At 38.5% G+C, this 18,189-nt stretch overlaps 1 long non-coding RNA gene and 1 other non-coding gene across 5 annotated transcripts in view; both read right to left on the bottom strand.

Moving 5' to 3' along the window:
* Nucleotides 1-18,189, bottom strand: part of LOC116626184 — a 51,206-nt gene that overhangs the window by 16,913 nt on the left and 16,104 nt on the right. For all 4 annotated transcript variants that reach the window (XR_004298195.1, XR_004298196.1, XR_004298198.1 and 1 more), the window contains 2 exons: nt 16,817-16,891; nt 14,913-15,026 (listed from right to left, as the gene is read on the bottom strand). This is a non-coding gene — a long non-coding RNA (uncharacterized LOC116626184). The remainder of the gene's footprint in view (nt 1-14,912; nt 15,027-16,816; nt 16,892-18,189) is intronic.
* LOC116626219 lies at nt 16,129-16,212 on the bottom strand. Its single transcript, XR_004298211.1, has one exon. It is a non-coding gene; the product is annotated as a small nucleolar RNA SNORD116 (small nucleolar RNA).

Raw genomic sequence — 18,189 nt, 5'->3', positions numbered from 1 at the left:
TGCCACCAGCTTTGCTTTTCTTTTTCAACATTCCTCTGGCTATTTGGGGTCTTTTCTGGTTCCATACAAATTTTAGGATTATTTGTTCCATTTCTTTGAAGAAAGTGGATGGTATTTTGATGGGGATTGCATTGAATGTGTAGATTGCTCTAGGTAGCATTGACATCTTCACAAAATTTGTTCTTCCAATCCATGAGCATGGAACGTTTTTCCATTTCTTTGTGTCTTCCTCAATTTCTTTCATGAGTATTTTATAGTTTTCTGAGTACAGATCCTTTGCCTCTTTGGTTAGATTTATTCCTAGGTATCTTATGGTTTTGGGTGCAATTGTAAATGGGATCGACTCCTTAATTTCTCTTTCTTCTGACTTGTTGTTGGTGTATAGGAATGCCAGTGACTTCTGTGCATTGATTTTATATCCTGCCACTTTACTGAATTCCTGTATGAGTTCTAGCAGTTTTGGGGTGGAGTCTTTGGGGTTTTCCACATAAAGTATCATATCATCTGCAAAGAGTGAGAGTTTGACTTCTTTGCCGATTTGGATGCCTTTGATTTCTTTTTGTTGTCTGATTGCTGTGGCTAGGACTTCCAATACTATGTTGAATAGCAGTGGTGATAGTGGACATCCCTGCCGCGTTCCTGACCTTAGGGGGAAAGCTCTCAGTTTTTGCCCATAATGATATTCGCTGTAGGTTTTTCATAGATGGCTTTTATGATATTGAGGTATGTACCCTCTACCCCTATACTCTGAAGAGTTTTGATCAAGAAAGGATGCTGTACTTTGTCAAATGCTTTTTCTGCATCTATTGAGAGGATCATATGATTCTTGTTCTTTCTTTTGTTAATGTATTGTATCACGTTGATTGATTTGCGGATGTTGAACCCACCTTGCAGCCCAGGGATAAATCCGACTTGGTCGTGGTGAATAATCCTTTTAATGTACTGTTGGATCCTATTGGCTAGTATTTTGGTGAGAATTTTTGCATCCATGTTCATCAGGGATATTGGTCTGTAATTCTCCTTTTTGATGGGGTCTTTGTCTGGTTTTGGGATCAAGGTAATGCTGGCCTCATAAAACGAGTTTGGAAGTTTTCCTTCCATTTCTATTTTTTGGAACAGTTTCAGAAGGATAGGTATTAATTCTTCTTGAAATGTTTGGTAGAATTCCCCTGGGAAGCCATCTGGCCCTGGGCTTTTGTGTTTGGGGAGATTTTTGATGACTGCTTCTATTTCCTTAGTGGTTATAGGTCTGTTCAGGTTTTCTATTTCTTCATGGTTCAGTTTTGGTAGTTGATACATCTCTAGGAATGCATCCATTACTTCCAGGTTATCTAATTTGCTGGCATAGAGTTGCTCATAATATGTTCTTATAATTGTTTGTATTTCTTTGGTGTTGGTTGTGATCTCTCCTCTTTCATTCACGGTTTTGTTGATTTGGGTCTTTTCTCTTTTCTTTTTGATAAGTCTGGCCAGGGGCTTATCAATCTTGTTAATTCTTTCAAAGAACTAGCTCCTAGTTTCGTTGATCTGTTCTACTGTTGTTTTGGTTTCTATTTCATTGATTTCTGCTCTGATCTTTATTATTTCTCTTCTCCTGCTGGGTTTAGGCTTTATTTGCTGTTCTTTCTCCAGCTCCTTTAGGTGTAGGGTTAGGTTGTGTACTTGAGACCTTTCTTGTTTCTTGATAAAGGCTTGTATTGCTATATACTTTCCTCTTAGGACTGCCTTTGCTGTATCCCAAAGATTTTGAATAGTTGTGTTTTCATTTTCATTGGTTTCCATGAATTTTTTTAATTCTTCTTTAATTTCCTGGTTGACCCATTCATTCTTCAGTAGGATGCTCTTTAGCCTCCATGTATTTGAGTTCTTTCCGACTTTCCTCTTGTGATTGAGTTCTAGTTTCAAAGCATTGTGGTCTGAAAATAGGCAGGGGATGATCCCAATCTTCTGGTACTGGTTGAGACCTGATTTATGACCTAGGATGTGATCTATTCTGGAGAATGTTCCATGGGCACTAGAGAAGAATGTGTATTCCGTTGCTTTGGGATGGAATCTTCTGAATATGTCTGTGAAGTCCATTTGGTCCAGTGTGTCATTTAAAGTCTTTATTTCCTTGTTGATCTTTTGCTTAGACGATATGTCCATTTCAGTGAGGGGGGTGTTAAAGTCCCCCACTATTATTGTATTGTTGTCAATGTGTTTCTTTGCTTTTGTTATTAATTGCCTTATATAATTGGCTGCTCCCATGTTAGGGGCATTGATATTTACAATTGTTAGATCTTCTTGTTGGATAGACCCTTTAAGTAGGATACAGTGTCCTTCCTCATCTCTTATTACAGTCTTTGGTTTAAAATCTAATTTGTCTGATATAAGGATTGCCACCCCAGCTTTCTTTTGGTGTCCATTGGCATGGTAAATGGTTTTCCACCCCCTCACTTTCAATCTGGGGGTGTCTTTGGGTCTAAAATGAGTCTCTTGCAGACAGCATATCGATGGGTCTTGTTTTTTAATCCAATCTGATAGCCTGTGTCTTTTGATTGGGGCATTTAGCCCATTTACATTCAGGGTAACTATTGAAAGATACGAATTTAGTGCCATTGTATTGCCTGTAAAGTGACTGTTACTGTATATTGTTTGTGTTCCTTTCTGGTCTATGTTGCTTTTAGGCTCTCTCTTTGCTTAGAGGACCCCTTTCAATATTTCTTGTAGGGCTGGTTTCGTGTTTGCAAATTCCTTTAGTTTTTGTTTGTCCTGGAAGCTTTTTATCTCTCCTTCAATTTTCAATGACAGCCTAGCTGGATATAGTATTCTTGGCTGCATATTTTTCTCATTTAGTGCTCTGAATATGTCCTGCCAGTCCTTTCTGGCCTGCCAGGTCTCTGTGGATAAGTCTGTTGCCAATCTAATGTTTCTACCATTGTAGGTTACATATCTCTTCTCCCGGGCTGCTTTCAAGATTTTCTCTTTGTCTCTGAGACTCGTAAGTTTTACTATTAGATGTCGGGGTGTTGACCTATTTTTATTGATTTTGAGAGGGGTTCTCTGTGCTTCCTGGATTTTGATGCCTGTTTCCTTCCCCAAATTAGGGAAGTTCTCTGCTATAATTTGCTCCATTATACCTTCTTCCCCTCTCTCTCTTTCTTCTTCTTCTGGGATCCCAATTATTCTAATGTTGTTTCGTCTTATGGTATCGTTTATCTCTCGAATTCTGCCCTCGTGATCCAGTAGTTGTTTATCTCTCTTTTTCTCAGCTTCTTTATTTTCCATCATTTGGTCTTCTATCTCACTGATTCTTTCTTCTGCCTCATTTATCCTAGCAGTTATCGCCCCCATATTTGATTGCACCTCATTAATAGCCTTTTTGATTTCAAGTTGGTTAGATTTTAGTTCTTTTACTTCTCCAGAAAGGGTTTCTCTAATAACTTCCATGCTTTTTTCAAGCCCAGCTAGTATCTTTAAAGTGATGATTCTGAACTCTAGATCCGACATCGTACTAATGTCCGTATTGAGTAGGTCCCTGGCAGTCGGTACTACCTCTTGTTCTTTTTGTTGAGGTGATTTTTTCCGTCTTGTCATTTTGTGCAGAGGAGAATAGATTAATGAGAGAACAAAATGCTAGCAGGGTAACAACGTCCCCAGAAAATATACTCTAAACAGATCAGAAAAGACCTGAAGCAGTGGGAAAAGAAAGGGAAAGAGAGAAAAAAGAAAAAGAAAGAAAAAAAAGAAAAAAGAAAAAGATAAAGATAAAGATAAAAACAAACAAAGGCAGAACAAAACAAAACAAAACAAAAACAGAATGTGATCAAATATGATCAGGGTGGTTTATAGATCAGTGCCACACACTAGATTTGGGGTGTATTTTGGTCTGTTAAAAGAAAGTCCCTCCCAAAATTTTAAAGAAAGAAAAACTTATATATGTACAAAAATAATGGTTGATATAATGAAGGGATGGAATATGACTGTAAAGATGGAAATTATAAAAAATTTTAAAAAAGGATTTGATAAGTTGTTTGAAAAAAGAAAGAAGAGGATTAAAAAAAAAAAGAAAGAAAGAAAAAAGGGAGAGCATGTGATCAGGCAGGGGAGTAGAAAAAAACCATACACTAGAGATTTAGAGTATATTTTGATCTGTTAGAAGAAACTATCTCAAGATTTTAAAGAGAGAACAACTTATATATATATGCCAAAAATACGGGTAACTACTATGAAGGGATAGAATATGACTTTAAAAATGAAAAATAAAAATGTTTTTTTTTTTTAAAAAGGGATTGATAAGATGTTGGTTGAAAAAGGGAAAAAGAAAAATTCAAAAAAAAAGAAAAAAAGAAAAAAGAAAAAAAGACAGTTAAAAAAAATAATTTTCTTTGAAAGACTAAAGAATCATGGTAAAAAAGCCATGAATTCTATGTGCAGTATTCCCCTAGCGCTGGAGTTCTGCCGTTCTCACCGATCGGTAAACCTGGTCTTGGCTGGCTGTTCTCACTGATCTTCTGGGGGAGGGCCTGTTGCCGTGGTTCCCAAATGTCTTTGCCGGAGGCAGAATTGCCCCGCCCTTGACGGTCTGGGCTAAGTAATCTGCTCGGGTTTGCTCTCCAGAGCTTTTGTTCCCTGCAAGCTTTCCGTACTGCTTTGGAGGCGGAGAGTGAAAATGGTGGCCTCCCAGTCTCCGCCCCAGAGGAGCCGAGAACTCGGGGTCCCGCTCCTCAGCGAGCCCCCAGAGAAAAGCAGTCAGTCACTCCCGTCTCCCCGGTCTCCGGCCGCACTCCGTGCTCACCCAGCCTGTGACCGCGCCTTTCTATCTTGCACCCGACCCCGGGTGGAGTCTCCAAACCCAGCAGATCCCCGCGCTGCACTCCCGCACCTCTTCTCCCGGGGGAAGAAGGTGAGTCTCCCCGGATCTGCCGCTTGTTGGGTCCCTGCTGGAGGAGCAGTGGCCCGACTGTGCCGCGGATCACGGTTTATAGCAACCCTGAGCTGAGAGTCCGCGCCTGGGCTCCGTCTCTGCAGCCGGCTTCCCTGCTCCGATACCTGGGAGCTCTGCTGCACTCAGGCACCCCCGGTCTTTCTGTGACCCCGAGGGTCCTGAGACCACACTGTCCCACGAGGGTTCTACCCCCCACTTCGCCACCAGAGTGACATCCCTCAGCGGAGCAGACTTCTAAAAGTTCCGATTTTGTGCTCCGCGGCTCTATCACTTGCCAGAAGCGGCCGAGGGAGGCCCCTCCCCCGCCGTCTATCCTCCCGAATACCGCCTCGGATTCACTTCTCCGCACGTCCTACCTTCCAGAAAGTGGTCACTTTTCTGTTCAGAGAGTTGTTGCTATTCTTTTCTTCGATCTCCTGTTGAGTTTGTAGGTGTTCAGAATGGTTTGATCCCTATCCAGCTGAATTCCTGAGAGGAGACGAAATCCAGGTCTCCTACTCCTCCGCCATCTTGCTCCGCCCCCCTGCACTACTAGGTATTTACCCCAAAGATATAAATGCAGTGATCCAAAGGGGCACCTGAACCCCAATATTTACAGTAGCAATGTCCACAATAGCCAAACTATGGAAAGAGCTGAGATGTCCATCCACAGATGAATGGATAAAGAAGATATGGTGTGTATATATACAATGCAATATTAGTCATCAGAAAGAATGAGTAGTTACCATTTACACTGACGTGGATGGAATTGGGGGTATTATGCTGAGTGAAGTACGTCAGTCTGAGAAAGATGATTATCATATGGTTTCACTCATACGTGGAATATAAGAAACAGCACAGAGGATTATATGGGAAGGGAGGGAAAACTGAATGGGAAGTCATCAGAGTGGGAGAGAAACCATGGGAGACTCTTAACTATAGGAAACAAACTGAGGATTGCTTGAGGGGAGATGGGTGGGGGGATGGGGTAATTGGGTGATGGGCATTAAGGTGGGCACGTGATGTGATGAGCGCTGGGTGTTATACACAAGTGGTGAATCATTGAACACTACATCTGAAGCTAATGATATTCTATATTTCAGATAATTGAATTTAAAATTTAAAAAGTCTCTTATGGTTGGCTTCCTTTTTTTTTCCCTTCCCCTATGTTCATCTCTTTTGTTTTTTAAATTCCATATATGAGTGAAATCACATGGTATTTGTCTTTCTATGATTTATTTTGCTCAGCATTTCACTAGCTCCATTCATGTTGTTGCAAATGGCAAGATTTCATTTTTTTGATGGCTGAGTAATATTCCATTGTGTATATACACCAAATCATTGGGGCTCTTCCCATGATTTGGCTATTGTTTATAATGCTGCTATAAACATCGGGGGCATGTCCTCCAAACTAGTATTTTTGCATTCTTTGGGTGAATACTTAGCAGTGCAATTGGAGGGTCATAGGGTAGTTCCATTTTGAACATTTTGGACAGTTTTTCAAAGGGACTGCACCAGTTTGCATTCCTACCATGGATGTGTAAGAGGCTTCCCTTTTCTCTGTATCTTTGCTGACATTTGTTATTTCCTATGCTGTTAATTTTAGCCATTCTGACAGGTATGAGGTGATATCTCATAGTGGTTTTGATTTGTATTCCCCTGATGCTGAGTGATGTTGAACATCTTTTCATGTATCTGTTGGCCATCTTGACACCTTCTTTGGAAAAGTATCTATTCATGTCTTTGGCCCATTTCCTGACTGGATTATTTGTTTTATGGGTGTTGAGTTTGATAAATTCTTTATCCGATATGTCATTTGTGAATATCTTCTCCCATTCCACAAGCTGCTTTTTACATTTGCTGATTGTTCCATTTGCTGTGCAGAAGCTTTTTATTTTGATGAAGTCCCAATAGTTCATTTTTACTTTTCTCTCAAGGCATGTCTATCAAGAATTTGCTACGGCCGAGGTCAAAGAGGTTGCTGCGTGTGATCTCCTCAAGGATCTTGATGGTTTCCTGTCTCACATTTAGGTCTTTCAACCATTTTAAATTTATTTTTGTTTATGGTGTAAGAAAGTGGTCCAATTTCATTGTTCTGCATGCTGCTGTCCAGTTTTCCCAACAACATTTATCCAATAGACTGTTTTTTCCATTGGATATCCTTTCCTGCTTTGTTGAAGATTAGTTGATCATACAGGTGTGGATCCATTTCTGGGTTTTCTATTCTGTTCCATTGATCTATGTGTCTGTTTTTGTGTCTGCACCATACTATCTTGATGACTACAGCTTTGTAATATAACTTCAAGTCTGGAATTGTGATGCCTCCAGCTTTGTTTTTCTTTTTCAAGATTGCTTTGGCTCCTTAGGGTCTTTCTGTGGTTCCATACAAATTTTAGGATTTTTTGTTCTTGTTCTGTGAAAAATGCTGGTGGTATTTTGATAGGGATTGCATTAAATGTGTAGATTGCTTTGGGTAGTATAGACATTTTAACAATATTTATTCTTCCAATCCATAAGTATGGAATGTTTTTCCATTTCTTTGTGTTCTCTTCAATTGCTTTCATATGAGTTATATAGTTTACAGAGTACCTCTTTGGTTAGGTTTATTCCTAGGTATCTTACGGTTTTTGGTGTAATTGTAAATGGGATTGATTCCTTGAGTTCTATTTCTGTTGCTTCATTATTGCTGTATAGAAATGCAACTGATTTCTGTGCATTGATTTTATATCCTGTGACTTAGCTGAATTTTTGTATAAGTTCTCACAATTTTTTGATGGAGTCTTTCAAGTTTTCTACATAGAATATCATGTCCTCTGCGAATAGTGAAAGTTTGACTTTTCCCTTACTAATTAGTATGCCTTATTTCTTTTTGTTGTCTTTTTGTTGAGGCCAGGACTTCCAGTACTATGTTAAATAGATAGGACATCTCTCTCTTCTACCTGACCTTAGAAGCAAAGCTCTCAGTTTTCCCCCGTGAGGATATTAGCTGTGGTTCTTTCATATATGACCTTTATGATGTTGAGGTATGTTACCTCTATCCCTACTTTGTTAATGGTTTTAATCAAAAATAGATGCTATAAGTTCATTTTTGCTTTTGTTTCACTAGCCTTTGGAGATGTATCTTGAAAGAAGTTGCTGTAGCCAATGTCAAAAAGGTTACTGTCTATGTTCTCCTCTAGGATTTTGATGGATTCCTGTCTCATGTTGAGGTCTTTCATCCATTTTGAGTTTATCTTTGTGTATGGTGTTAGAGAACAGTCAAGTTTCATTCTTCTGTGTATAACTGTCCAATTTTCCCAGCACCATTTATTGAAGAGACTGTCTTTTTTCCATTGCATATTTTTTCCTGCTTTGTCAAAGATTATTTGACCATAGAGTTGAAGGTCCATATCTGGGCTCTCTATTCTGTTCCATTAGTCTATATGTCTGTTTTTGTGCCAGTATCATGCTGTCTTGGTGATCACTGCTGTGTAATATAGCTTGAAATGGTGACTAACATAACATAATTAAATTAAATTAAATTTAAAAAAGAATGGATGCTATATTTTGTCAAATGCTTTTTCTGCATCTATTGAGAGGATCATAAGTTTCTTATTCTTTCTTTTATTCATGTGGTGTATCACGTTGATTGATTTGCAAATACTGAACCACCCCTGCAGCACAGGAATAAATCTCACTTGATCATGATGAATAATTCTTTTAATGTACTGTTAGCTTTGATTTGCTCATATCTCAATGAGAATTTTTGAATCCATGTTCATCAGGGATATTGGTCTGTAATTCTCCTTTTTAGTGCGGTCTTTGTAAGGTTTTGGAGGTAATGCTGGCCCCATAGAATGAGTTTGGAAGTTTCCCTTCCATTTTATTTTTTGGAACAGTTTGAGAAGAAAAGGTATTAACTTATTTTTAAATGTCTAATTCTATCATCCGCCCCCCCGCCCCCGGGAAGCCGACTGCTCCTGGACTTTTGTTTGTTGGAAAATTTTTGATTATTGTTTCAATTTTTTGCTGGTTATGGGTCTGTTCAAATTTTCTATTTCTTCCTGTTTCAGTTTTGGTAGTTTGCACATTTCTAACAATCTATTCATTTCTTCCAGATTGCTTAGTTTATTGGCATATAATTTTTCATAATATTCTCTTACATTGTTTCTCTTTCTGTGGTGTTAGTTATGATCTCTCCTTCATTAATGATTTTATTTATTTGGTTCCTTTCTCTTTTCTTTTTGATAAGTGGCTAGGGGTTTATCAATTTTATTAATTCTTTCAAAGACCAAGATCTTAGTTTTGTTGATCTATTCTACTGTTTTTTGGTTGTTGCTGTTTGTTATATGTCATTTATTTCTGTTCTAATCTATATTGTTTCCCTTCTTCTGTTGCCTTTATGTTTTATTTGCTCTTCCTTTCCTAGTTCCCTTAGTTGTAAGGTTAGGTTGTGTATTTGAGATTTTTATTGATTCTTGAGGTAGGCCTGTATTGCTATATACTTCCCTCTTATGAGTGCCTTTGATGCTTTCCAAAGGCTTTGGACCTTCATGTTTTCATTTTCATTTGCTTCTCTGTATTTTTTTAAAGATTTTATTTATTTGACAAAGAGAGACAGTGAGAGAGGGAACACAAGCAGGGGGAGTGGGAGAGGGAGAAGCAGGGTCCCCACTAAGCAGGGAGCCTGATGCGTGTCTCAATCCCAGGAGTCTGGGATCATGGCCTGCGCCAAAGGCAGCCACTTAACCTACTGAGCCACCCAGGTGCCCCTATTTTTTTTTATTACTTCTTTAATCTCCTGGTTAACCCATTCATTCTTTAGTAGGATATTCTTTAACCTCCATTTATTTGTGTCTTTCCAAATTTTTTCTTGTGGTTGAATTCAAGTTTCATAGCATTGTGGTCTGAAAATATGCATGTTATGATCTCAATCTTTTTGTACTTATACATCTTTTTTTTACTTGACCCAGTATGTGATCTATTCTGGAGAATGTCCCATGTGAACTAGGAAAGAATATGTATTCTGCTGCTTTCGGATGACATATTCTGAATATATCTGTTAAGTACATCTGGTCCAGTGTGTCATCCAAAGCCATTGTTTCATTGTTGATATTCTGTTTAGATGATCTGCCCATTGCTGTAAGTGGGGTGTTAAATTCCCCTAGTATTACTGTATTAAGTCAATGAGTTTCTTCATGTAATTGATTTATATATTTGGCTGCTCCTAAGTTGGGGGCATTAATATTTACAATTGTTAGATCTTCTTGTTGGATAGACCCCTTAATTATGATATAGTGCCCTTCTTCATCTCTTGTTACATTCTTTGGTTTAAAATCTAGTTTGTCTAATATAAATTTAGCTACTCTGGCTTTCTTTTAATGTCCATTAGCATGATAGATGGTTTCAATCTGGAAGTTTCTTTAGGTCTAAAGTGGGTCTCTTGTAAGCAATATATAGATGAGTCTGATCTTTTTATCCATTCAGATACCCTATGTGTTTTGATTGGAGTATTTAGTCCATTTACATTCATGATAGACATGTATTTAGTGCCATTGTATTAACTGTAATGCTGGTGTTGATTTTCTCTGTTCCTTTCTAGTCTTTGTTGCTTTTGGTCTTTCTTTCCAACTCAAAGGGTCCCCTTTAATATTTCTTGCATGGCTGGTTTAGTGGTCCTGAACTCCTTTAGTTTTTATTTGTCTGGGAAACTCTTTACCTCTCCTTATTCTTTTTCTTTATATTCTTTTTTTCTCTCCAAGTTCGTATTTAAATTCAAGTTGGTTAACACATAGTGTAGTATTAGTTTCAGGAGTAGAATCCAGTGATTCATCACTTACATATAATACTCAGTGCTCATTACAAGTGCCTTCCTTAATGCCCATTACCCATTTAGCCCATCCCCACACCTTCCCTCCAGCAACCCTCAGTTCATTCTCTATAGCTAAGAGTCTATCTCTCCTTCTATTCTGAATGTCACCCTTGCTGGATAAAGTATTCTTGGTTGCATATTTTTCCCATTCAGTTCACTGAATATATCATGCCACTCTCCTCTGGTCTGCCAGGTTTCTGTGGTGAGATCTGCTGCAAACCTTACTTGTCTTCCCTTGTAGGTTAAGGACTTTTTTTCCCTTGCTGCGCTCAGGATTATTTTCTTTTCTGTGTACTTTGCCAATTTTACTGTGATTTGTCTTGGTGTTGGCTGGCTTTGTTGAATTTGATGGGAGTTCTCTGCGCCTCCTGGATTTGCATGTCTATTTCTGTCCCCAGATTAGGGAAGTTTTCAGCTATAATTTGCTCAAATAAACCTTCTGCCCCCTTTTTTCCCTCTTCTGGGACTCCAGTGATATGAATGTTATTACTCTTTATGGACTCACCGAGTTCCCTAAGTCCACATTCATGATCCAATATTTTTCTTATTTTCTTTCTTTTAGCTTCATTTCCCCCCCATAATTTTAACTTTTATATCACTGATTAATTTCTCTGCTTCTCCCATCCTTGTCAATACATCCAGTTGGTTTTGCATCTCAGTTATAGCATTTTTTTTTTTTATTTTGGCCTGACTAGTTTTTATTTCCTTTATCTCTGCAGTAGGGACTCCCCTTGTCTTTCTCAATCCCAGCTACTATCCTTATGATTGCTCTTTTAAATTATCATGGAACACTACATCAAAAACTAAAGATGTACTGTATGGTGACTAACATAACATAATAAAAAAAAATTAAAAAAATAAATTATCATTCAGGTATATTAATTACATATGTTTTGATTAGATCACTGGCTGTGACCTCTTCTTGTTCTTTCTTTTGGGATAAATTCCTCCACCTGGCATTTTTCCTAGACCTCTGTCTTCTGTGTGTTAAGGAAACATGTTGCCTTTCCTGCTCCTTAGAGTAATGGCTATATTAAGAAGAGGTCATATCTGTCTAGGGCCTGGTGCTTCAGGAAGTTTTTTTGTGTGTGTGTGTGTATGCCGTGCACATTCTGCTGTTGTGTTTGGCTGCTCTTTCCCTCAGATCGATCCTCTGCAGAGTTTCTCCTTGCCTTCAGTGGGGTGTGTTTGGACCTGGTCCAATGTGTGCTGAGTTTTAACTAGGTATGTTTTGGTCTGCTTGTTAGAAAAGGCTAGATCCATTTTACCTTATAGCTGAAGATTTGCAGCACTTTAAGTTGGTGTGTGTATGTGTGTGTGGGGGGGGGACTTACTCTGCTAATTCTTAGGCAGACTTGACCTAGTAAAGATTCACCTGCAGGGGCACCTTGGTGGCTTAGCTGGTTAAGCAACTGACTCTTGATTTTGGCTCAGGTCATGATCTCAGGGTCATGAGATCAAGCCCTGCATCAGGCTCTTAGCTGGATGTGGAGCCTGCTTAAGATTCTCTCTCTCCTCCTTCCTCTGCCCCCCGCCACATCCTCTCTCTCTAAAAAATAAAATAAAAATTAGAAAATTAAAAAAAAGATGTACCCACAGGGCACATGAGGTGGGCATTGGTTTAAGTAGCTCCAGCCTCCACTGGCGGTGCTGTGCTGCTCACTGAAATCTGTCGTGCTGATGGGTTTGGGGGAAAATGGTGTCACCCCACTCTCTTGTACCCAGAGAGGGGAGTTCACACCTGCAGCTGTTCAGGGAGCCCTCATGGAAGACCAAACAATTTCCCCTCTTGTGTCCTGGTTTCCATCAGAACCCTGCTTTCACCCTGTCTGTGTCTGAGCCATCTGTCTGCCTGGCAGCACAGTGCTCCTGTGTTTTATCTCAGGGGTATGGCTGGGTTTCAAAACTCCAAATTCTAGGGACCCAGCACAGCTCAGACACACACTGATCCTCTGAGTTAGGGTCTTGCTGTGCTGTGGCTGGTGCCATTTGTCCCAGAAAAGTAGTTGCATGACCATGCAGGGGCTCAGAGTTTATGGTAAAGCACAGCCAAAATCTGGCTTCCAGGTTAGCTGCCTTCAGCAGATGCCTCTGCTGCTGCTTAACAGTGCCTGCCATCATTTTTGTCCTGAGAGGCAGTGCCATATTTCCTAAATGCACTCCAACAAGGGGAACTGCCTCTTTTGGTGTGACCCAGGAGATCCTTGGATGCCGTCTGCTCCTGGGCCTCTGTCCTCCTTCCCCACAGTAGCATTGCTAAGCTTGCCAGGCATGACCCTGGTGATGGCATGGACTTCTAAAACTTCAGACTTTCAGCTCCACTGCTTGTAAAATCTTGTGACAATCAGCCCCTCTCCTTTTCTCAGTCAATGGTTTTTGGGAAGAGTTTTTCTTGTGCAATTCCCTGCATACTGATTTCACTCTTTCTTCCTCTCTTTCTCTCTCTCTCTCCTCTCTGTATGATCAGGGCTCTATGCCCTCTGTAGCATCTGCAATTCTCTTCTCCCCCAAATCAACTCTCCACAGCTCCTACCTTCCACAATGTGGCCATTTTTCTCCCTCTAGATGTGCAATTTGTTCTCTCAGTCCCCATATGGATTTATTGGGTGTTCAGAATGGTTTGATATCTATCTAGCTGTGTTTGAAGGATGGGGCAAGCATAGAATCCCTCTACTGCTCCACCATCTTAAGAATTCAGCTGCTTAGTTTTCTAATACTGCGGTTCTTGCTGGTACCACAAAATGAAAACCTGGATCTCCCCCTGGTACATATTTTGTTTATGATGGATATCTGGCTGGACCTCAGTTTCACAGAAGTGATTGTGTAACTTATTTTGTTCAGATTTTTCAATGACGTCAATTATAGTCATCACTGATACACACAAGTTCCTAAAATAGGGTACTATGTACCTCAGAAAATGAAAGAAACTGAGCACTCTGGAGTTCATCTCTCTGGAACACAGTTATCTATCCTATTCAGTCATGGAGACCAGCCCCTACATTAATGATTCAGGTTTCCTAGCTGACTATCATTGACTGTCTTATGGTAACTGGAATATTACATAATTCTTAAAAGAAAGATCAATATTTTAGGGACAAATGCTAACTGAAAATTATTGAGAATTCCTACTGGCCCTTGAGGATGGGCCCTTCCTTTGTGTCCTAGCTCAAGGGTAAGGGATAAACATTTTCGTATGACACCTGAGCTCTATCCTTGTTGACCTGTGGGAATACAGTAAAAATGTAGAAAGATGAGAAATAAATATGTTCATTGGTCTGCCAGAGGCACAATATGGGAGGGTTCAATAATGCACTTCTTATTAAATAATCTAATATACAGTTCTCCTAGGATGTTTCCAATGTTATTCCAACAATATTAATAGTGTTAATTTCTAGCCTCCATCAGAGCAAATTTTGTCCAACATTTTCTGCCAGACAAATTAAATGAGCAACCAGAGTATGCTTAAAGTTCCAGGAAAATGTTGGCCTGGTGAAAATTTCAATCACAACAATGCACATATATTTCTGGCAATTCAACCTCAGAATTATTTTATACTCAAAAATGATCCAGTGATTTGGAGAGGCGGAAATCACAAAAAGCCATTATAGAGGAATAAAGCACCATTGTTTAAAAATCACTTAATCTGCCTGAGCTCAGGAACATGGCAATTTGCAGAGGATACATAGGGTTACGCTACACCTAATTCCACATTGTGGTCACAGCAATGCATGCAGGGCTCACATAGGCACAATAAATATGACATGTAACTAGAGGGGTTGAGAGTATACAGAAAAGTCAGACAGTGAGCCCTCTTAATTAAAATACTTCTCATTCTATTTTTAGGGTGGTGCTCATAAGGATACACTGCTAAGTACTAGTGGCATTTGGGTAAGCACACTTATTGGTATGAACACTGACACACTGGTGAGAAATTACCTTGCCATCATTTCTGTGCCTAATTCCTATATGAGGCATCAACAGAAAGACTGAGAAAGTGCAAAAATTCTGGAAAAAAACAGAAGTCTTGAAGAATCACTATATTACTAAAGCCTCACACTGTTTAAATTGACAGATTCTATACAACATTAATTAATTCATGATTACTTAAATGATAAAAATAACCCAGGAAAATTTTATTAAAAAAATAGATATTACCTTGACAGTGCATCATTGTTTCTTCTCAGGTAAGGGAGTTGGTAAAAGTGACAAAATCAGGTATTCTTTGGTGAAGTGGCAAGAATTCCATGCAACTGTGATCTTACTTCCAACCTACAAACCACAGGGACAGTCAGAGGAGCCAAGGAAGAAAATTTTTCAAATTCAATGTTTATTGATAAAAGCTTACAAGCATTAATTATATACATTCAATGACCAGCTATATGACAAGAAAAAAAGTACCCTTGTTCCATGAAATAGAATGGTATAGAAAGTAATTTTGTTTTAAGATGTAGTCAAAGTTTCTCCAAAGAACTCTTAGCATCATTCATTAAAACTAGGATCTTCCTTTAAACAGAAATGAAATAGACTGAAGGAATATCAACATCAACCAATAAAATTCCAAGATTTGGATATAATTGGCAATAATTTCACAGTTACAAATATATATATATATATATATATATATATATATATATATATATAATTTATTTATTTAGTTCAGTTAGCCAACATATAGTACATCATTAGTTTTTGATGTAGTGTTCAATGATTCATTAGTTGTGTATAACACCAAGTGCTCATCACAACACATGCCCTCCTTAATACCCATCACCTGGCTACCCCATCTCCCTACCCCCTCTCTTCTAAAAAAATATTTAATGCAGTACATACTTGAATCCATCATTCAAATATCTAGAAAATTTCTCTTTGAGTGACAAGAAAAAAACACTACGAATTATTGTGACTGGATTAACAAGCAAATTAAAACACTCTCTGAGATATTCCCACAAATACAAACCATTTTTCAGCTTCTATTACGTTTCCTTTATCTAAAAAATTATTGGTAACTCATGAATTATAATATCTTTTGAACTATCTAATTGACCTCAATGGACTATGCCTCACTCACAAGATTGCAGCATCTAAGGAAATCATGTGAATGGCTTAACGGTAGACAAAAATGTGACTCATCAGTCTCATTACTTATGTGCTGGTTCCCCAGTGCCTGATTATTATGACTGTATGGATGCTGCTAGCCAAGCACTCAGAGTTACCATGTCACTTCTAAATCAGATATTTATAGATCTCTGCACAATTCATTTTTCTTAACGTATGCAATAAGTTTAGGTTTCAAATACCACAGACCTGGCTGGTACTACTATCTGACTAACTGAACTTTATCCATATTTTTTGCCTCATATGGTCCTTTGGCAGACCTCAGCTCACAGAAGTGTTTCTGTCACTCATTTTTTTTCATATTCCAATGATATCCATTTTTTGAATTCATCATTGGTCTAGTCACATTTATAAAAGGGATATTGATCCTAAGATATGTGACAGACACTAAGCATTCCAGATTCTGTCCCCCTGGGATGCACTGACCCATACTATTTAATCATGGAGACTAGTCATCATAGTCAATGACTCAGCCTCACAACTGATTAGTACAGTCAGAATTTCACTGTCATATGAATGTTAGAGTATCCTAAGAGGAATGCCAGTTTTTTCAGGACAAAATGCTTACTAATGTTAGAATTCCTACTGAAATTCTCTGTTTTTAAAAAAGATTTTATTTATTTATTTGACAGAGAGTGAGTGAGAGAAAGAGTAGTGGGGGGAGAGGCAGAGGGAGAAGGAGAAGCAGACTCCCCACTGAGCAGGGAGCCTAATGTGGGGCTAGATGGATCCCAGGACTCTGGGATCATGACCTGAGCTGAAGGCAGACACTTAACTGAGCCACCCAGCCCCCACCCCCTCCTGAAATTCTATCAAGAAGAAGGAATCAATTCATATGAGACCCAGATAGTGGTTCATATCAACCTGTGCAAATAGACTAAAATATGGAAATATGTGATGTCCATTTGTCAAACATGCACAACACAGAAGGGATTATAATATACCTTCATATCAAGTGAACTCATATTACTTTATTAGGATGTTTCTGTTATTATTCAAAGAGAGAAGTCATAAAAATCCTGGAAATAAAAGAGACAAAATATTTGACAGGTCACCAGATAATTAATAACGCACATTGTCCGGATTAACAGATACTTCACAAAACCAATTATCTACTTGACTACAGAAAAATATTAAAAATATAAGCCATAAAAGTAATTTATTTTAAATTGGTTATTACCCTTGGAGTGTATGGTTTTGTGCCATCTCAGAGAAAAGGAACAGATAAAAATCACAAAATCAGCACTTCTTTGCTATGGTGATGAGTATTCATGCAACTCAAAAAATCACTTCCATTCCACAAAAACACAAAGGAAATATAAAAAGTTGTGAAACAAAACCTTCCCAGTTGAATGTTTACTGATAACAGATAATTAAGGAATCAAACAAAGATGTTCCCTTGACCATCTACATAACTAGAAAAATTATGCTTTTTCCTCAGAAAGAAAGTAGTATAGAAAATCAAATTTTCTAAAACCTTGGTCTCAAAGTTGACCCAAAGCCCACCCCCCAAGCATTACTCACTAAAATTATAACTTATATTTATACACATAAACCCACTGATGGAATATGAATGTTAAGCAATGATATCAACATGAAATTCCAAGAATTGGAAATTTAATCATTTCATGTTAAAATGTTTAATGAAATATCTAATTTAATCCATCATCAAATATCTAGAAAATTTCTCCCTGAGTGAGGAGAAAAAGAAAAAATAATTCTAATCTTGAAACTGGGCTAGCAAGCAAATTAAAACATAGTAAGATTACCTAATAAATATGATCTACTTACTCTTCAATTCTCCCATATTTCTTGTATTTAAGAGATAAATAACAAGCAAAAAAATGAATAACTTCTTTCTTTCTTTTTTTTAAGATTTTATTTATTTATTTATTTGACAGAGAGAGACACAGTGAGAGAGGGAACATAAACAGGGGGAGTGGGAGAGGGAGAAGCAGGCTCTCCACTGAGCAGGGAGCCCGGTGCGGGGCTCGATCCCAGGACCCTGGGACCATGACCTGAGCTGAAGGCAGACGCTTAACGACTGAACCACCCAGGCGCCCCTGAATAACTTATTTCTAACTGACAAATGACTGGGACTGAGGAGATGGTGTAAATGGCTCAAGACTAGGCACAGCCATTTCCCACAGTGTTCACTACTCATGTGCTGGTTTTCCACAGTCTGCTTAATGTGGGTTTATGAAAGCTATCAGTCAAGCCCTCAGAGTAGCTATGTCATTCCACAGTGGTTATTTACAGCCTCTGTACCATTCATTTTCTCTAGCATTTGTTAGTATGCTAGTTTTCCAATGCCATA

Source organism: Phoca vitulina, unplaced genomic scaffold (genome assembly GCF_004348235.1).
Source record: "Phoca vitulina isolate PV1807 unplaced genomic scaffold, GSC_HSeal_1.0 scaffold84, whole genome shotgun sequence".
Lineage (NCBI taxonomy): Eukaryota > Metazoa > Chordata > Mammalia > Carnivora > Phocidae > Phoca > Phoca vitulina.
Note: the sequence above shows the minus strand (reverse complement) of the source record. Positions and strands in the feature narration are given on the sequence as shown.